The sequence below is a fragment of the Anomaloglossus baeobatrachus genome, chromosome 5 (genome assembly GCF_048569485.1).
Source record: "Anomaloglossus baeobatrachus isolate aAnoBae1 chromosome 5, aAnoBae1.hap1, whole genome shotgun sequence".
Taxonomy (NCBI): Eukaryota; Metazoa; Chordata; class Amphibia; order Anura; family Aromobatidae; genus Anomaloglossus; species Anomaloglossus baeobatrachus.
This window is the reverse complement of record NC_134357.1, coordinates 456,462,938-456,484,584: the sequence shown is the minus strand read 5'-3', so window position 1 is coordinate 456,484,584 and position 21,647 is coordinate 456,462,938. Positions and strand designations below refer to the sequence as shown.

Genomic DNA, 21,647 nt, shown 5'->3' with positions numbered 1-21,647 from the left:
GACCAAGGACCACCGGCTTGAGCAGGGAGACGTGGAATGAGTTGGGTATCCTCATCGTGGCCGGGAGCTGTAGCTTGTAGGAAACCTCATTGATCTTGCTGAGGACTTTAAACGGCCCAATGTAGCGAGGACCCAGCTTGTATGACGGTATCTTCAGGCGGACGTACTGGGAAGCAAGCCAGACGAGGTCTCCAGGAGAGAAACACGGAGGGTCTAGACGCCTTTTGTCAGCGTGTTTCTTCATCCGCTGGGAAGCGCGTCCAAGGGACGCCTTGACAGAGTCCCAAATGGTAGCGAAGTCACGGGCTACAGTATCAGCCGCAGGGACATCCGAAGAAGGGGATATAGGCAATGGAACGGAGGGCTGAAGTCCGTAAACGACATGGAAGGGAGATTTGGAGGACGACTCACTGATGTGGTGGTTATGTGAGAACTCAGCCCAAGGCAGAAGCGTGGACCAGTCGTCGTGATGGGTGTTGACATAGTGACGTAAGAAGGATGTCAAGATTTGATTGACCCTCTCCACTTGGCCATTAGACTGAGGATGGTATGCGGAAGAAAAGTCCAGAGTTACTCCCAGGTGTTTGCAGAGCGCCCTCCAGAAGCGGGAGGTGAACTGAGTTCCTCTGTCGGACACGATGTGGGATGGAAAACCATGCAAGCGGAAGATGTGATGGATATAGGCTTCCGCGAGTTCCTGAGCAGAGGGCAGTCCAGCCATGGGGATGAAGTGGGCCATTTTGGAGAACCGGTCCACCACGACCCATATGACTGTGTGTCCAGAGGATAATGGCAAGTCCGTAATAAAGTCCATCGCAATGTGTTGCCAGGGAACTGAGGGTATCGGTAGAGGCAGCAGACGGCCATAGGGCAGGTGTTTGGGCGTCTTGTTCCTGGCACAAGAGGAGCAGGCAGAGACAAAGGCGGCGACGTCAGTGCGAAGGGATGGCCACCAGTAATGGCGTACAATCGCACCCCATGTTCTCTTCTGGCCTGCATGGCCGGCTGTTTTTGAGGCATGACCCCAGTGTAACACTTTTTGCCTGTCGGTCTCCGAGACATAGGTCTTCCCGGGTGGTATCTGGGCCAGAGTGACGGGAGCCACCGGAACAATCTTGCTAGGAGGGATGATAGGTTGGGTAGTCTCTTCCTCCTGCTCCATGGACATGAGGGACCTAGACAAGGCATCGGCGCGTATATTCTTGTCCGCGGGTCGGAAGTGGAGCTGGAAGTCAAACCTGGCAAAGAATAAGGACCACCTGGCTTGCCGCGGGTTCAGTCGCTGAGCGGACCGCAGGTATTCCAGGTTCTTGTGGTCCGTGTAGATGGTCACGGGGTACACTGCTCCTTCCAGGAGGTAGCGCCACTCCTCCAGAGCTAGTTTGACCGCCAATAATTCTCGGTCACCGATGGTGTAATTCCGTTCTGGTGCTGAGAAGCTCTTAGAAAAGAAACCGCAAGTCACCATCTTCCCGGAGGAGGATTTTTGCATGAGCACTGCTCCGGCTCCTGAGGAGGAGGCATCCACCTCCAAGGTGAACTGGCGGTTTAACTCCGGTCGGTGGAGTACAGGAGAGGAGGCGAAAGCTCGCTTCAAAGAGCAAAACGCGGCGTCGGCCGCAGGTGACCAGTCCTTTGGTTTAGCCTCCTTTTTGGTCAAAGCGGAGAGAGGGGCAGTCAGGGCGGAGAAGTGCGGGATAAACTGGCGGTAGTAGTTGGCGAATCCCAGGAACCGTTGGATTGCCTTCAGTCCAGAAGGAGGAGGCCAGTTGAGTATGGAGGAGACCTTCTTTGGATCCATCTGCAACCCAGTACCCGAGATGATGTATCCCAGGAAAGGGAGAGAAGACTGCTCAAAGACGCACTTCTCATATTTGGCGTAGAGACGATTCTCTCTCAGTCTTTGTAGAACCAGCTTTACGTTCTCTCTGTGGGTCTGGAGGTCCGGAGAGAAGACAAGGATGTCATCCAGATAAACTACTACACAGAGGTAGAGGAGGTCCCGGAATATGTCGTTCACCAGTTCTTGGAATACGGCAGGAGCGTTACACAGACCGAAGGGCATCACGCAGTATTCGTAGTGCCCGTCGCGAGTATTAAATGCGGTCTTCCATTCGTCCCCAGAGCGGATACGAACTAGGTTGTAGGCACCCCGAAGATCCAGTTTGGTGAACACACGGGCTCCTCTGAGCCGGTCGAACAATTCGGGGATGAGCGGTAGGGGGTACTTGTTTTTTATGGTGATCTGATTCAAGCCCCGGTAGTCAATGCATGGGCGTAGGTCACCCTCTTTCTTCTTAACGAAGAAGAAGCCTGCTCCCGCAGGAGAGGAGGATCTCCGGATGAATCCCTTTGCCAGGCTTTCCGTGATGTATGTGGACATGGCCCTGGTTTCCGCTGGAGACAACGGATATATCCGTCCTCGAGGTGGTGTTGTTCCTGGGAGCAGGTCGATGGCGCAATCGTAGGGACGGTGTGGCGGAAGTACCTCAGACTCCTTCTTGTCAAAAACGTCCGCGAAGGACCAATAGGCCGAGGGCAGTTCCGGTAGGTTCTCTGGAGCCGGGGGACGTCGGATTGGTTGTAGGGACTTTAGACATCTCTCATGACAGGCAGAGCCCCAACGAGTGATTTCGCCAGTACCCCAGCTGACTGATGGTTCGTGTGTCCGCAACCAAGGAAGTCCCAGCAGGATTTGATGGGACATGTGTGGAAGGACGTAGAGAGCGATGTTCTCGGTGTGCAGAGCACCTATACGCAATTCCACCGGCTTGGTGGTCCAGGAGATGGTATCAGAGAGGGGTCTCCCATCCACCGAGGCAATCATTAGGGGCTTATCGAGTGGAGTAACAGGCAGCTGGTACTTGTCCACCGTGGCCTGCTGGATAAAATTGCCTGCTGCTCCGGAGTCGAGGTATGCCTCAGCCGTGAAGCGCGTCTCTCCTGTTGACACTTGTACCGTCCACATAACTGGGTCTGAGAGAGTCCCAGCACCTAGGGTGGCCTCTCCTACCAACCCTAGGCTTTGGAGTTTCCCGGCCTTTCCGGACAGGAGCGTAAGAGATGTGTGCCCTCTCCGCAGTAAAAGCAGAGGCCTTTGGCGAGCCGCTCTGCTCTACGTTGGTCAGACTGTCGTACTCGGTCAACCTGCATGGGCTCGTGGACAGGAATCCCAGCTGTTGAAGAGTGAGGCACAGAGGACTTCTGTGGAGGAGGGGAGTGCCGTACTGCACGTCTCTCACGATACAGCTCTTTGGAGCGTTCCTGGAAACGAATGTCCACTCGAGTGGCTAGGGCAATCAGGGCATCTAGGGTGGAGGGCACGTCACGACCCGCCAACTCATCCTTGATGCGACTCGAGAGTCCTTCCCAGAAGGCGGCTGTCAGGGCCTCATTATTCCACCCGAGTTCAGAAGCCAAAGTACGGAAACGGATGGCATATTGACCCACCGTCAGTGTTCCTTGACGTAGGCGGAGGAGGGATGAAGCAGACGCAGAGGCGCGTCCCGGCTCGTCGAAGGTGCTGCGAAAGGCCTGCAGGAACTCTTGAAGGTTCTTGGTCATGGGGTCCTCCTTCTCCCACAAGGGGTTCATCCACGCCAGCGCCTCGCCCTCCAGATGAGACATTATAAAGGCGACCTTGGCTTGGTCAGAGGCGAACAGATGTGGCAGCTGCGTGAAATGAAGGGAACACTGGTTTATGAAGCCCCTGCAGGTCTTGGGATCTCCAGCATAACGAGGTGGTGACGCCAAACGGAGACGGGAAGCATCTGAAGAGGCTGCCACTGGCGCGGGAGCCATGGCTTGCATAGCTGGGGACCTGGGTGCCGCAGGCGTCATTGATGCTTGTAACGTGTACAGGCGGGTGTCCACGGAGGTCATAAATTGCAACATGCGGGTCTGGACTTCATGCTGACGTCGGAGTTCCTCTTGCAAGGCCGCTAGTGCTGCAGCGGGATCCATGGCCTGATCTTACTGTCACGGCCGGGCGGTCGGGCCGACCCAGGAGGTGGATCCACTGGACCGAACTCTTAAGATGGTGGTAGGGAGTCCGGCAGCTGAAGCACTGATGGGCAGCAGAACAGTCCGTGCAAGTGAAGGCAGCGGAGGAGTCCCTGGGACCACGGTGTCACAGATGGTAGTCCTGGTGACGTAGCTCAGGTTCGGAAGCCGAGATGATATCAGGCGGGGTCCGGAACCTCAGGAGCGAGATGACGGGTCACCGCAGGGATCCGAGATGGTACGGACTGTCAGATGGCAGACGGACAGTGTGCGGGGTTCAGGATACGGCAGACGGGATGGCGAGGCAGGTACGGCTCTACAAAGAGAGATAGGTGAGTACAGGCACATAAACACCAGGAGACCTGACTCCTAGCTCAGGGAACACGAAGATCAGGCCCCGCCCCCTTGGACACTAACCCCCTTTATACCCAGTACCTGTTCAACCTCATTTCCTGTTAATGGACGCTGGCCCTTTAAGAAAGGGTCAGTGACCGCGCGCGCGCCCTAACGCGCATGCGCGCCGCCCGGGTGCCAGAAGCCAGGGAAGGAGGCTGAGGGGAGGACGCAGGGGAGCCGGCCAGGTCCTGGGAAGCCGTCGGGCGCCGGGATCGGGGACCAGGGGGCCTGGGACGGACGGAATCCGGGGGCTGAGGAGCGGGCAGCGTGGCAGGTGGGCCGGGGAGCGGGGGTGAGGACCCGGGGAGCGTGACAGATGCATAGGTCTGCACACACTATAATAGGCTTATAAATATGATTCAGCAGATAGTATCAAAGATGGCTGGAAGGCTTAGCTACCTGTATTTTTTTACTTGTCAATGTATCACAATAGGCTTAGATACAGTCATATGAAAAAGTTTGGGCACCCCTATTAATGTTAACCTTTTTTCTTTATAACAATTTGGGTTTTTGCAACAGCTATTTCAGTTTTATATATCTAATAACTGATGGACTGAGTAATATTTCTGGATTGAAATGAGTTTTATTGTAATAACAGAAAATGTGCAATCCACATTTAAACAAAATTTGATAGGTGCATAAGTATGGGCACCCTTATCAATTTCTTGATTTGAACACTCCTAACTACTTTTTTCTGACTTACTAAAGCACTAAACTGGTTTTGTAACCTCATTGAGCTTTGAACTTCATAGGCAGGTGTATCCAAACATGAGAAAAGGTATTTAAGGTGGCCACTTGCAAGTTGTTCTCCTATTTTTTTTAAAAAAATTCTTTATTTATACAGCAGACCCTTACAAACCATAAAGCAGTCCGTTGGCAAAATAGACAAAAACAGTTGAACAGAGATCAGGAGAATACATCTCAATACAAAATCACTAGCATCTGAGCCAACCCCACAAAATGTCGAACAGGTCCGTTCTTTTTCAATTTTTATCATAGATAAGAAAGAGAAGTACCAAAAAGGAGGCAAGAGTGCCTAAAGATCATTCAGACCTCTCTCAACAAGGAAGAGTTCCCACCAGCTGAGAGAAAAGAAAGGGGGAGGGATGTATAGAAAGAGTGGAAGGGGGAGGGATAGGGCAGAGCGGGGGAAGGTGAGAAAGAAGGAAGGGAGAGGGAAAGGAGGGAGAGAAAGGGGGAAAAAGATGGGAGAAGAGGAGAAGAAGGGGAGAGAATGTGAAGAGGAGAGAGAGAAGAGAAAGAGAAGAAAAGAAAAAAAAAAAAGGGGAAAAAAAAAAAAAAAGGGGAGGGAGGGGAGGGTTTGCCAGGGGGGAAAGGCCAACGACAGAGGCAAATTCGCTCCACCTACGCATCACGCAGAAGGAGGTCGTATTTATTGGAGAGCTTAAATTGCATCCAGGGAAGCCAGATCCCGTGGAAGCGCTCAAACCGATCATACAAGGAGGAGGTCAGTTCCTCCATCTGCAGAAGCTCATTGACCCTAGAGGCCCAGAGGGACAGAGCAGGGGGGGCGTCCGACTTCCACTTCAAGGGGATGCATGACCTGGCCGCCATCACCAGGAAGTGCAGAAGCGACTTTTTGTATGCAGAGACAGACATCTCAGTCAGTTGGAGAAGGAACAACTCCGGACCCAAGGTCTGTGATGTTCCAGTCACATGTTTAATCACCTCCCCCACTCCGCTCCAGAACCCTCGGAGGGCCGGACACGACCAGAATATGTGTACAAAGTCCCCCTCCGCCGTCCCACATCTCCAACAGCAAGGGTCTACACCTGGAAACATCTTGTGTACTCTGGTTGGGACCCTATACCACCTCGACAAAAGTTTATAATTGGATTCCTGAAGTCTGGAGCTTATGGAGGTCTTGTGGGCGAGCGCCAAAATTTTATTCCTTTGCGTGTCTGTCAGGGAAAGACCCAAGTCATTTTCCCAGCGTACGAGAAATGTGGGGGGGGGGGGGTCGCCAGGGTCCGTCAACATCCTGTACACCAGGGAAAGAGAGTGCCGTAACACTCCCTCCCGGGTACACAGCGCTTCAAACTCCGTGGGGCGAGCTGTGTACTGTGAGTGGTCAGGGAGAGAACTGATGTAATGTCTAAGTTGCATAGACCTCCAGGTTCCCAACTGTCTCGGTGTCTCGCATGCTGTGAGTGCCCCGAGCGAGGGCCAGCCCCCGTCAGTTATTAGGTGACACGCCCTGAAGCGTCCCTCCTCTATCCAGCGGCGAAAGACGGGATCCGTCAGACTCGGGTAGAAGTCAGGGGAACCAATTATGGGTGAGAGAGGGGACTGGGAGTAGCAATCTGCGGACCTGTCCCAGGGAGCAGCACTCCAGAGTGGCACCGATTGTAGGGTGATGCCTCAAGTTAGCGGGAAGAGGGCCCGATATCCACGGGGCTGCGTTAAGACTGATCGCAGAGAAACTTTGTTCCAGTGCCACCCAGGGTTTCGTCTTGGCGTGGCGACACCAGTCGATAACCCTGACCATGTGTGAGGCCCAGCTGTACACCTTCAAGTCAGGGATTCCCATCCCCCCCCTCCTCTTAGGTCTGCACAGTAAGGAGCGGGAGATTCGAGCTGGCTTGTTGTCCCAGATGAACTTGGTTTGTAGGGCGGCCAGTTCCTTAAAAAAGGAGCTGGGAATCCGTATTGGAAGAGCCTGGAGAAGGTAAAGGATGCGAGGGAGGACATTCATTTTAAAGATATCACATCTACCGAACCAGGTGAACCAGCCTTTCGCCCATCTCGTGCAATCCTCTCTGATAGTCCCAAGGAGGGGGAGAAGGTTTAGTTTGAAAAGCGAGTTAGTATCCGCCGCCAGCCGAACCCCCAAGTAACCAAGAGACCTGGATGCCCATTTAAAGCTAAAAGATGATTGAAGTGAGGCAACCATGCCCGGAGGCAGGTTCACATTCAGGGCTTCAGACTTGGTCATGTTTATTTTGAAATTGGATAGGCAAGAATAAATCTCGAATTCCCGGAGCAGATTGGGCAGGGAGACCAAGGGATTCGTGAGGAAAAATAAGAGGTCATCTGCGTAGGCTGCAATTTTGAATTCGTGAACCGTAGTGCAAGGACCCGTGATGTCACGATTTCTTCTAATATGGCACAGTAGGGGCTCCAGGGTCAAAACAAATATAAAAGGAGACAGGGGGCAACCCTGCCTTGTCCCGTTAGTTATCGGGAACCTGTCGGAAAGAAGGCCATTCACCCTGACCGCTGCGGTAGGACCACTGTAGAGAGAGCCAATCCAGTTCAACATAGACCTTCCTAGCCCAGTCGCTCTCAAGGCCTCCGTCATGAAAACCCAATTAACACGATCGAAGGCCTTTTCGGCGTCTGTGGAAGGAAGCATCAACGGCAACTGTTCCATGCGGGCTTTATGAATCAGGTTTAGCGCCTTGGTCGTGTTGTCCCTGGCCTCTCTCCCTCCCAGAAACCCAACCTGGTCCGAGTGAATAAGGCCTCCCATCAAAGGAGAAAGCCTGTCCGCCAGGATCTTCGCAAAAAGCTTTAAGTCAGTGTTCAACAGGGAGATGGGTCGGTAACTTGCGCACTGAGAAGGGTCCTTGCCCTCTTTAGGGATGACGACTATGGTAGCCGACAAAGTGTCTTTAGGGATGGGGGACGAGCCACTCATTGCAACATTATTGAAGGCCTGAAGGAAGGGAGTATTTAGCATTGATCCCAACTTTTTGTAATAGGCTAGGTGGAGGCCGTCGGGGCCCGGGGCCTTTCCCGTTGGGGAGTTTTTGATAGCCTCGAGTAATTCTAATTCTGTAATAGGTCTCTCCAATCCTTCTGCATCCTCCGCGCAGAGCCCTTGCATTCCTGAATTACTAATATATTCCCTAATCCGCAGGCGTAAGTCGGCTTGGGCTGAATTGGTTTTATCTCCATCAATAGAGTAGAGGGAGGCGTAGAAGTTACCAAAGGCCGTGGCGATATCCCTGGGCAGGGTCGCCATCCTCCCACCCGGGTTCTGGACCCGCCGGACATAACCCCGCGTTCTTTGTAAGCGTAGCGCTCTGGCCAGGGTTCTGCCGCTCTTATTTCCGAACTCATAAAAATGTCTCCTGCATTTAACCATGGCACCCTTTGCCTTATGAGTCAATAGGGTGCGCAGCTCTTCCCTTTTTTGGGTCAGTCGAGATCTGGACGCTGGGTCACAGGATCTCTTATGGAGGGCCTCTACTTGATGAATTTCGGAAAGAAGAGCCGCTACCTGCGCTGCCCGTTCTTTTTTCAGATGCGAGCCATGCTTGATAAAAAGCCCCCGCACGACGCATTTGTGGGCTTCCCAGACCACATTGGGCGACACCTCCCCAGCTGTATTTTGCCCAAAGTATTCCGACAAAGCCGATTGGATCTCATCCATGACTATCGGGTCATTTAGTAGTGAGTTGTTCAAGATCCATTGGCACTGCCTGTCGACTGGATGGTCCAGGGCATGCGAGGTCGTAATCAACGCATGGTCAGAGAAATAGATGCTTTCAATTGTCGCTGCACGCAGGGCATAGAGGTCCCTATGACGGACGAAGATGTGGTCGAGACGGGAGTAACTATCATGAACGGGAGAGTAGAATGAATAGTCCTTATCTGCAGGATGGAGAAGCCTCCAGGTATCTATCAGCTGAAATTCGCGCAGTCCCCGTTTGATACGCTGTGTTGCCCTTTGTGGTAAACAAGAAGCTCCCCCAGAATTGTCAATGTTAGGGTTTAAGGTGAAATTAAAGTCCCCTCCTATCACTAAAGTGCCTTCAGCAAAGTCGTCTATTATGTCCAGGAAGCGTAGAAACGTTGTGCACTGGCCTGTGTTTGGCAGGTATATGGCCGCAAATGTGTATAATTGGGAGGCGATACGCCCCTTCACCAGTAGAAGTCTCCCCTCCCCTTCAACCTTTGACTCCAGTGTCTCCCAATGTAGTGAACCTGCTATTAGTATACTGGTTCCCCTGGATCTGGGGTCGGGAGAGGGGGAGTGAAACACAACCGGGTACCTTTTGTCCGAAAGCTTATAAGGTTTCTCCAGGCTGTAATGGGTCTCCTGCAAGAAAGCAACCTGTATGCGGCTCCTCCATAGGAGGTTCAGGAGAAGTGAGCGCTTCCCAGGATCGTGCAATCCCTTCACATTCAGTGAGCCAATACGCAACTCAGAACACGTCTCCTTCATCACTGGCCAACCTTAGCCCCCGGGAGGAAGGACTGGGAAAAAAAAAAAAAGGAGAAAAGGGAGGGTGGGAGCAAGAGGGGGTGGTAGGAAGGAAGGGAGGAAAGGGAAAGAAAGAAATGAAGAAAGAGAGAAGAGGGGAGATAGGGGGGGAAATGAAGAGTAGCTTTAGATAAAGGGAGAGTGAGCAGAGGTTTAGGGAGAGGATAGAAGGAGAGAGAGTGTCCGCCCTGCTAGAGGGAGAGACGAGAACTAACTAGGAATCAGGGGGCAGTTACAAACAGAGGTACAACCAAGACAAGGGAATAAGAGAGAAAAAAGGGGAAAGAGAGTACACAGGGTATAGAAGCTCACGCAAAGCTCGCAGACCTAGGAACCAGCCGCGGGTCCACAGGGAAGATAGGAAAGCGGGTACGAGTATGGAGTCACGGAGGAGTCAAAGTCCGGGCCCAACTGTAGAGAAGCCGGACTTTACATCCCAGCACTCCAGCCGGGGCTAGGAAAAGTTCCCCCCCTACCGGCCGCGCGCGACACAACGAATATTACTTATGAGAGAAACGACCTTAAACTTTAAACCCTAAGGCACCTGGAAGGTAAACATTATGCACATGTCATCATACAATGCTGTAGAAATATCAAGGGGCTCGATGATCAAGCAGGATCAGCCCCGCTCATCCGACGAGGAAGAAGGACCACCCCCCCACCCCTCTCCCTCCGCCTCACAGGAGTCGGGGGGGTCCCAGGCGAGCCAATCCGGAACCGACATCTCGTCAATCCCTAGGAATGTGAACAGTCCCGGTAGATCTGGGGGTCTCCTCAACAGATAGACAGCAGTTCCTTTGCGGGCTATAAGATGGAAGGGATGTTCCCAGCGGTAGGTGGCGCCCGCTTCTTTGATTCGGAGTAATAGCGGGTGAAGTAGCCTCCTCATATAAAGGGTACGACTGGAGACGTCTGGGAACAATGATACGAGTGCGCCGTCCATCTCTATTGGGCCATGTGCCCATGCCCCTTGAAGGATCCGCTCCTTATCTCCATAATAATGGAGACGGCATAGGACGTCTCTGGTGTTGGAGGATGCCCTGGTGTTAGGGCGGGCCACCCTGTGGATCCTGTCGAAGAGGTAGGTTGCGTCCGGGGGTCTGCCTGTGACAATATTAAAGATAGCCAGAGCATTGGAGCGCAGGAGTTCAGGCGACCAGTCCTCCGAAATGCCTTTCAGTCTGACATTGTTTCTCCTGCTTCTGTTTTCTTGGTCATCCAGAAGCAGGGACATGTCTCTAATACGTATGTTGGAAGCTTCCCAGCCTTTCTCCAGGGCTCCAGCCTGCCCTCCATTGATCCCTGGGCCTGCTCAGAGGCCGTGATCCTGTCCTCCAGAACCCCCATCTCCTCCCTCACTGAGGACAGTGCTGACAGCTGAGCCTGTTCTATTCTAGACGCCACCTCTTCCAGATCCTTTTTGCTGGGGAGGGCGACGATAAGCTCCCTCAGGGCCTGGATATCCAGCATGTCAGAGGGGGAGGCCAGGGGGGCACCCATGTTCCCAGAGTCACCATCTCTCAGGCTGAGGGCGCCAGAGGGCCCGGAAGCAGCCTGAGGCTCCCATGTGAGGGTACCTCCCGGGGTCTGCTCTCCATCTTTTCTCTGTGGGGGCCCCGCTAGTTTGGACGTGGCTGGGCTCCCTCCATGAGCAGCAGTGCCTCCAGCCGCCTCCTCCCCCCTCTCCCCTTCACTTAGCTGGTGCTGCAGCGGCGCTGCCTGCGGGGGCCTCCCCTCCACCACGCTCCCTGTTCCAGCCGTCGCCATCTTGCTTCTGCTGGCGCTGTGGGGTGCCGCTGCCGGGGGAGGAGAGGAATCGTGCCAAACCTCCGGAGGATCCTCTGTCAGATGCCGGATCGTGTGCTGCAGGTGGCCGTTTCTTTGGGGGCATTGTATCTGCGCGCGGCCGGAGGAGAAGAGAGTGTAAAGCTCTGGGCCCGGGAGCTCCGGCAATGAGCGTCTTCACTCCTCCATGTCCAGGACACGCCCCCCTTCTCCTATTTGAATCTCCTATGAAGAGTGGCATCATGGGCTCCTCAAAACAATTCTCTAATGATCTGAAAACAAAGATTATTCAACATAGTTGTTCAGGGGAAGGATACAAAAAGTTGTCTCAGAGATTTAAACTGTCAGTTTCCACTGTGAGGAACATAGGAAATGGAAGAACACAGGTACAGTTCTTGTTAAGCCCAGAAGGGGCAGGCCAAGAAAAATATCAGAAAGGTAGAGAAGAATGGTGAGAACAGTCAAGGACAATCCACAGACCACCTCCAAAGACCTGCAGCTTCATCTTGCTGCAGATGGTGTCAATGTGCATCGGTCAACAATACAGCGCACGTTGCACAAGGAGAAGCTGTATGGGAGAGTGATGCGAAAGAAGCCGTTTCTGCAAGCACGCCACAAACAGTCGCCTGAGGTATGCAAAAGCACATTTGGACAAGCCAGTTACATTTTGAAAGAAGGTCCTGTGGACTGATGAAACAAAGATTGAGTTGTTTGGTCATACAAAAAGGCGTTATGCATGGAGGCAAAAAAACACGGCATTTCAAGAAAAGCACTTGCTACCCACAGTAAAATTTGGTGGAGGTTCCATCATGCTTTGGGGCTGTGTGGCCAAAGCCGGCACCGGGAATCTTGTTAAAGTTGAGGGTCGCATGGATTCAACTCAGTATCAGCAGATTCTTGACAATAATGTGCAAGAATCAGTGACGAAGTTGAAGTTACGCAGGGGATGGATATTTCAGCAAGACAATGATCCAAAACACCGCTCCAAATCTACTCAGGCCTTCATGCAGAGGAACAATTACAATGTTCTGGAATGGCCATCCCAGTCCCCAGACCTGAATATCATTGAACATCTGTGGGATGATTTGAAGCAGGCTGTTCATGCTCGGCGACCATCAAACTTAACTGAACTGGAATTGTTTTGTAAACCGGAATGGTCAAAAATACCTTCATCCAGGATCCAGGAACTCATTAAAAGCTACAGGAAGCGACTAGAGGCTGTGATTTTTGCAAAAGGAGGATCTACAATATATTAATGTCACTTTTATGTTGAGGTGTCCATACTTTTGCACCGGTCAAATTTTGTTTAAATGCAGATTGCACATTTTCTGTTAGTCCAATAAACCTCATTTCAATTCAGAAATATTACTGAGTCCATCAGTTATTAGATATATGAAACTGAAATAGCTGTTGCAAAAACCCAAATTGTTATGAAGAAAAAAGGTTAACATTAATAGGGGTGCGCAAACTTTTTCATATGACTGTACAACTGGTTCTAAAGAAAGTATAACACATGCAAGAGTTAGATAGAGGCTCAGCAGCCAGTTACACACATGATGAACTTAGATACTCCAGTTTGGTGGCAAACAATATCACAGATGGTAGACTTGGATACAGTGGCTCAGCAGACATCACAGAGGATAATCTTGGATACAACAGCTCAGCAGACAGTATCCCATATGAGGTGCTTAGATACTGTGGCATAGACAAATACAGTACCTAAGCAAACTATCACAGATGATAGGCACAGATATGGCATTTTGGCAGATAATTTCACACAGGACAGGTTTAGATACATGTAATAGGGTTAGATACAGTGTGACCCAGCAGAGGGTATCACACCTCATGGGCCAGTGGTAATTTTTGCTCCGGCTCTACATTTCTACCATATTGGAATCCTTGCCTCATAGAGACATACATGGATTTTGCACAATAATTTAGCCACTAGGTGGTGTTAGTTTACGGTTCTACCAGGATAATATTCAGTGTCTGTAAGAGGCAAAAAAATACTACCAACTATTACTAAGAACTAATAGTACGCGAATGAAAAAAGGGGTCTGGACACTGCGAAAATGCACAATCCCACTACTCGCCAGATCGCAGGATTGTGCAGGAAACCCAGATAGATTTGGAAGATAAGGAATCAATTCTGCCTAAACAGGTCAGGGGTCACATGCTAATTTGTAAAGTTTCTTTTTGGTGGGGGTGGGGAGGAAGGGCAGCTCCCCGTCTGTGACACAGGACTAGGAAATGATTAATATGGGAACCCTAGGAAACAGCCGCATGGGAGAAGATCATTGACCTAGGAAAGCTTAACAAACAGACCCACCGAGATCTTGAGGACGCCGGTCAATGATCATTTGCTATATGACAACTTACTGCGTTGTTTGCTCTCATTAGTGTCCGGTATTGCTACACCGACATAATAAAGGGTGTGTGGACTTCTGCAACCATTTATACATTACTCCAGTTGATCAAAAAGAAAAAAAACAGATTGAAAATCTTCTGCCATTTTTGTCCTCTACAGGGCTGTGTTTCCATGGATACAGACTACAAACAGAGCCCATGTGTAGTCAGATTTTAAGGCCTACAGACTAAAGTTGGCCATAAACATGATGGCTGTTGGCCAAACGATGCTTCAGCCATCTTGGCTGGACTCACCTTTAGACAGGAGGGCTTGTTCTCCCAATCGCTCCTGTGTTCTCTGTGAGAAAGCCATGGACTGACATGTCAGCCAGCAGCTTAGGTCAGGAAGAACAGTGTGATGGGCAGTCCGAAATCGAACATGTCCGATCAACATTTCACCCGACCATCAGTTGGCTGGCGCCCCCATGTACATCAGACTCATCAATATCCGTGGATTCAGACAACATTAATACGGTATGACTGAGGGCCTTAAAGTCAGCCGATAGTGGTGGAATCGTCCTACAGCCCAGTGTGTATGGGGTTTTGCTAATTTGTTTCCGAACAGACGAGATCAGGATAAAGAAGGATCCGGTACGTCAGATTTTCAGTGATTTTCTAGTAGATAAGCCGCTGGCACTGGAGTCTGATATTGGCTCGCTCATAGCAAACACAAGAGTGTTTGGCTTAGCCCAATGTCCCTATGTATGGGGGACACGAGAGGTGACGTTTGTTCAGTCGACAGCCATGTTATGGTTATGATGGGCTTCACAGTCACAGTCTACTCCACACAATCTATCCCTTAGAGACCGTAAGGGAGGAAGGACATAAAAAACTGCAACATCCAACTAACCACGGTGACACACAGGTCTGCATACAAGCAGTATATGGCTATGTGCTCACATTGAGTATTTGGTGCAGAAACTTTCTGCATCAAATCTGCACCTTCTGGCATAAAAACGCACCAAAATACTCTAACTAGAAAACTCAAACCTGGTAATTTATTTTTAAGTGTCAAAAGAAGAGTTGAGGTAATTTCTGGGAGCTGCTTCTTTCGCATAGCAAAGTCTTGACTCTTGGAACGATAGATAAGAACTGGGGGCGCTGTTGCATTGCTGGCTATGGAAAATAAGGGGATTGCCACGGTGGTGAAAAATGATACTACAAGAAACATATAAGAGTCATTATTGGCATTCCGAATTGAAGTTACTGTCTCCTAAAAATGGCAAATGTTTCATTGGAATCAAAATAAGTGACTCTAAAAATGTAATGATCCTGTATTATATAGGATTACATTGGATCTTTTAAGAGGGAAAGAATGCATATGAGATATCAGTGACTACAGGGCCTGGACTGGCTGTCTCCTCTATTAAAAGATTTATCAGTGATTGACAGGTTACAGGTATCATCAAAGCAATGTCAGAGGTTTCATTGTGAGCAGTAGACTTCAAAGCCTCATACCCAGCATTTATCAGTGCATCCTGGGCTCACAATGCATTGTAAGCTTGTCTGATGGACAGTAAATAAACCACCATGATTACCCCGATTGTACTGTTATCAGCTGTCTGCTGGAAATCTAATTATAGAAGCTCAAATGTAATATATTAACATCTCATTAGTGGCCCTTGTTCTCCAATTAAACCTTATACCTAGAAAGTAGGAAGCTGATTAGAGGTCTCTGGATGATTGGAGGCATGAAAGTTAGTTAGGCCCCTTCACATGTCCTGTTTCAAGTATGTGGGGGAGGCAATTTTCACGCGTACTGGAGACACGTTCACACGCACATACTCATTAAAAGCACTTGGGATCTTCACACCATGTTTTCACAGGAGCCAATAATTTAAAAAAAAAAAAGGTGTAGGGTTGTCGTCACCCTTACACCCCCCCTTGATTTTCGATAAGCAGCCACTGTAAAGCATCACCTGTAAAGCACCTGTATTATCAGGATGGAAGGAGCCATGGATATTGCCCCTCCCCTTCCAGCCTGAAAATACCAGCCCGTAGCTGCCCAATATTGGCACATTACATTAGATGTGACAATCCTGGCACTTTAGCTGGCTCATCCCGATTGCCCTGGTGTGGGTGGCAACCAGTGTAATATAAGGGGTTAATGACAGCTGTGATTTGTCAACAAATCATAGCTGCCATCAAGCCCTGGATTAGTAATGGGAGGCATCTATAAGAAACCCCTATTACTAATCATGCAAGTGAACAGAATTAAAACAAATGCTAAAAAAATCTTTATTTGAAATAAAATACATACACCCTTTTTCACCCCTTTATTAACCCCCAAAACACCCTTGCAGATCCGATGTAATTCATATAAAGTCCCACGACAATCCTCAGCTCTGATATATCCAAAATCTATCACACAGAAGAAAGGTAGGCGATCATATGGTTCAAAAATGTTTTTTATTAATTAGTGCAGAGAGGTGAAAAAGGGTAAGGCAAAAAACGGATCACATCACCACAGTCGTGGGGTAAGGAGCATACTTAGATGTACATACAGTAGCTGGCACAACAGTACATTATAGATGTAAAAATTACACATGCATTACTATATGAAGTATTCGAAGCTGTGTAACAGAATAACCACAGACACGGATATTTAATGGCACATACGATAACACTATAAACCTACCCATAGATTGCACATCATAGATGATCCATTCCCCTTTGGGCAAGAGGATTATACATACAGAGTACTATGACATGTGCCTATGTCGGTAACAAAGATCAGCACAATCACAGAAGAAGCACATTACATAAACATAAATACATAACAGTGGAGACTAGACTGTCACAAGATTCCCACTGAAAGGATATATAAAATCCAATAAGTGCTCCAGCTAATTAATGCGATCAGAAAAAACCGACAGAGGCACCCGTCCCTGTATATCCGCCCAAAGGGATAAGGCAGGCAGAGTGCAGCACATAGGATACTGATGTACCATGAAAAAACACAGATATCGCTGCGGTGGTAATGCGCATTACCACCGCAGCGATATCTGTCTAGGTAATGTCCATTCTTGCTGGCCTATTTTGACTTACAGTGGTCTTTTGTATTTTGTACTATTTCCAAATAATTCTCTGTGGAAGCGGTTTTTTCATGGTACATCAGTATCCTATGTGCTGCACATCTAAGTATGCTCCTTACCCCACGACTGTGGTGATGTAATCCGTTTTTTGCCTTACCCTTTTTCACCTCTCTGTACTAATTAATAAAAAACATTTTTGAACCATATGATCGCCTACCTTTCTTCTGTGTGATACGTTAATTCTTAGCGATTTGGTTCATATATTGTCGCTAGCGATGTCGCAGCGTGTAAAGCACCCTTATGTTTTCGCCATTCGTGGATAATGGCTCTTACTGTGGTTTGCTGGAGTCCCAAAGCTTTAGAAATGGCTTTATACCCTTTTCTAGAGTGATAGATCTCAATTTTTTTGTTTCTCATTTGTTTCTGAATTTCTTTGGATCGTGGCATGATGTCTAGCTATTGAGGATCTTTTGGTCTACTTCACTTAGTCAGGCAGGTCCTATTTAAGTAATTTCTTGATTGAGAACAGGTGTGGCAGGAATCAGGCCTGGGTGTGCTTAGGGAAATGGAACTCCGCTTCCCAAAGATGTGATAAACCACAGTTAATTTATGTTTTGGAGGGGGCAGGGGCAATCACTTTCTCACACATGGCCCTGTAGGCTTGGATTTCTTTTTACCTCAATAATAAAGACCTTAATTTATAAACTGTATTTTGTTTACTTGTATCATCTGTGATGACCTGGGCCCTGAACGTCTTGGGGCACACGTCTGGCAGCGGGATCAAGACATACACAAGCACTTTGTCACTTAAACAATCTCGGTGATTTATTCACATCCTCATAAACCACGCAGTGTAATGGGCCACAGCCACTTTCGCGCAGGACAACGTCTCACTGTCTGTTTAAACTGCCGATTGTTCATACAGTTCATTCTCTGGCATCAGCCAGTAAAGTCCCCCTTTCTGGGGTGTTACCTGCCAGTAGGTTTTCAGGCTGTCAGTCTGCATCCATCCAGTCCAGGGAGACTCTCACACTGGGCTCACCATCCCGGCCCTTGTACACGTTCCAATTCCTCAAAGCCTCACTGGATTCTGCAGCTCCCTGACATGTCAGAGCCCTCACCAGCTCTGTATGCACAGGATCTCCCGCACATGCGCTCCAACCAAGATGGCTTCCACCAGCACACATAGATCATGTGACAAACGACAACTCCATTAAATCCCATGAGACACACCTACGTATGAGAGGTATGTGGATGGTCAGTCCCGCCCATCACTTCTGACCATCCCATGAACCCAGCCCTGAATGTGTACAACAATCCTCATGGAACTACAAGTTCCAGAGAAACATTCCGGGTTAAGATCGCAGAGGATTTCCACCTCTGTGACACATACCAGCCATCTGCCACATTGCCGGTTGCATCCTTACATATCCCCCCCCCCCCCTCTGTTCCAACTTGTAGGGTGGAACACTCGACAACCTACAGGGACCCTGAGACAGGGCATTAGGGAAACCATACCCTACCAGTCGAATGGGCCCTCTATGACAACTTTGAGTTTCTGCTCCTGACATACCATCCGCCACTGTCACCAAACCCTCCTCAGTGAACCTTCTTCTCAGACACGTCCGCGGGTCCGACATATCGTTCCATAACTGTCTCCAACGGTCAGTGTGGTAGCGAGACACTCCTTTAGTCGAAACTACCGTGCGGCCTGACTCTGCACTATCCAGTCCACTAAAGGGGCTATTGTCCAGGTACCTCACCACCGAGCTGACAGGAGATCTCCCATAACTAGACCCTGCGCACTCTCTGTTTGTCAATCTACTATGGCCTCTTCTCTCATGATGTCTCAGGTCACCTTTCCATCTCCGCCTTTTCCCACCACCACTTTTGGCTATGGACCAGTCACTCCCTCCATCTTTTCTTTTAGATTTTGTCTTCGAGGGCTTGGACCCTTCAGAGTCCGTGCCATAGCCTGATGTATAAGTAGGTCTTCTATGACCTAGGCTCCTTTCCCTACAGGAACTACTTCCCTTGCCAGTCAAGGCAACACATTCATCAGGTGGACCACAATTCTTCTCTGGGCCCTGGCCCGAAAGCGGTCGCGACCTTACACTAACTTGACAAAGTTTCTCTGCAATCTTCTGTCTTTCAAGATCCATTTGCTTTAGTTCTTCCAGGTATCCCAGGCTGTATTCTAGGAGAACTCGTACATTTTCAACACACTCCTTTGTTTCTACCACATGGAACCATAATAACTTCACAGGGTAACCTGGCTTTATGATGAACCTCAAGTCTTACTCTCGTCACACAGGATTTATCAACCATCTCCTGCATGACTCTTCCATTTCTGCCAATCAGTTTCTTGACAAGTTCTCTGGGCACTTGTGTGAACTCTTCCACAAAGTCCAACAGCTTTCGAGCTGTTTTCACTGCTGCTTCAGTTTTCCCATAGATTTGGAATGTTCCACTGTGCTCTTCTAATTCAACAGCTGTAATACCTGGAACCTTCCTGGCTTGCTGAATGTTTCTTCTCAGCGCTCTTAATGCGAGCCCAATTAATGATTTCTTCACCACCACAACTTCCCGAAATTCTGCAGTGAGCTGCTTCATACACTCCAAGCGTCTGGTGTCTTCTTCCATCTGTGCCGAGATGAGCCATTTCGTACAAAGACACTGTAGGTGCATGTCACTCAGGATAGCCACCTTCTTCTTTGTGACATTACTTGCAGAGCACACTACCAACCGACAAGTCTCTGGGGCAAAGTACACTTCACAGGCCCCTACGGCCTTCTTAAACTTCTCATGCATCGATTTATGGGCACAGGCTTCTCTTAGGTCTTCGGGCACATCTACCATCCACTTAAAGAATGGACAGGTTTCTTTACCTTCAAGGATATTAGACCATTCCTTTGGTCTCTTGCATCTATCTTTTTCTCTCATCAACAGCTCCACCTCTTGAGTTACACACTCCTCCGGTTCAGCTCCAGCCTCAGAGCCTTTAGGTTTGCTACTCTTCTTAACCAAGACAATCTCTATGTCTTCCATCTTGGTCTTACCAGGCAGGTCACTCAGGCTCTCAGTTCCTGATGAGACCTCTGGTCCAGACTTCACCTCCTCAGAGGCTCTTTTCAGTTCTACAGCACCAGCTGTCTCTTGGGTCTTCACTGCATTACCGTCAACTTCCTTGCGGGTCTCTGCAGTGTCACCTTCAGTCTTCTTTTTTCCTGCCAGGGTGTCACACGCTTCAGCGTGGTACTCTGTTTCTCTTAGAACTTTGGCACCATTTTCACCCTTCATCACCCCAACACTGGGTAATTTACTGGTCAGCTCACCATGACCTCTATGGATTTGTACTTCACCAACACTCTCCAGGATTCCTTGTCCTGTATTACCCTCTAGGATTTCACCTCCTACAGCGCTCTCGTCCGACAGACCTTCTGCTTCATGCTTGGAATCTAGAGGACACACCACCATTATTGCTTTGGTTGGCTCATTTTTTGACATGTCACCCTGCTGATGTCTGTCGTTACAATGTGTCAGTTCAGTTTCTGATTCCTCTTTCTTGTGTAGGATATCTCTGTCTGACTCTACTTTAGCAGTTGCCACTGGCAACGTGTTTTCCTCGACCAGGTACTTCACTTTCTCTGCACCCTCAGATGGTATACCTTGCACTACCTTTCAGCGCTTATTACGTCTCCGGCGTCTGGAGGAGGTTTTACCCTTCTCAATTGTCTGTACCTCACTGCACTCTCTTGTCCTTTTATAAGAGTCAGTGTCTAATCTGGAGTCATCGTTACTCCCCTTGGCGTCCTGGACTATCATGTCCCCACTTAACCAGATATCTGCCTCCCTTTCTGGAGCTACCCAGTTTTTAACGATCACACCATTGGTTATTCCCTTAGTCCTTATGTTACTAAGTTGAGTCCGTCCATCATTTTCTTTGGTCACCCCTAACTTAGGACAGTCAATTTTAGGAGGTGCTATCTCCTCCTTACCACACATAACTCCACAACAAGGACCCCTTTTCACCTCCCAATGTGGTGGGGTTTCCTTTGGGCTGTTCCGGCTCTTATATATGCAACCGGATACGTCCCCCTGCTTCCACAAGTGCACAAATAATTTAGAGTCCCAACCTATAATAATTGGGTGCAGTAAATTTGAGACTACACCAACATCATGAGAACCACTGTCCCTGGCTGTCTTAATGACCACGCTGGATACGGGGTATTCTGTCTCATTATTGTGGGTGCAGCCGGCGTGGATCTTCCTTCCTGGAATCAAGTGGACATCAGAGGTGGCCCTCACCAGGGTCACCAAGCTCCTTGAGTCTACGACTCCTGTTACAGATTCCCCATCCACTTCCACGGAACACAGACGTGGCTTCTCGTCGGATGGGTGGTCTATACTGCAAACCGGACACTTGTAGCATGAACACTGTTGTCCCTGGCTACAGTCCATCTGCGCCACTTCACCCTTGGATTTGGGATGTTCCGCACCATTTTGGGGGACCACCGCTTTCTGGGACTCCTCCCCCATTTGGGCATCCACCACTTTATGGGACTCCATCCCCTTATGGGCAACCACCCCTTTATGAGCATCCACCCCTTTCTGAGACTCCACCCCCTTCTGGGCTTTCTGTGGCTTCCTTGCAGTGTCTTTAGATCCCAGTTAACACCGATCCCCTTTATCTCCCTGGGTACCCTGTGCCCGTAATGGCCCCAGAAGGGAACTCACAAACTGGTCCACTGCTGCTACATCCCTGCGCACTGACAGCTCCTGCTGTCCAC

The 21,647-nt window shown here is 49.5% G+C and overlaps 1 protein-coding gene and 1 pseudogene across 1 annotated transcript in view; one reads left to right on the top strand and one right to left on the bottom strand.

Annotated features, from left to right (window-relative positions):
• The window catches only part of CASS4 (Cas scaffold protein family member 4), a 139,260-nt gene that overhangs the window by 19,129 nt on the left and 98,484 nt on the right, over nucleotides 1-21,647 (top strand). The window lies entirely within an intron of this gene.
• On the bottom strand, nucleotides 16,377-20,334 carry LOC142310527 (RNA-binding protein FXR1 pseudogene; annotated as a pseudogene).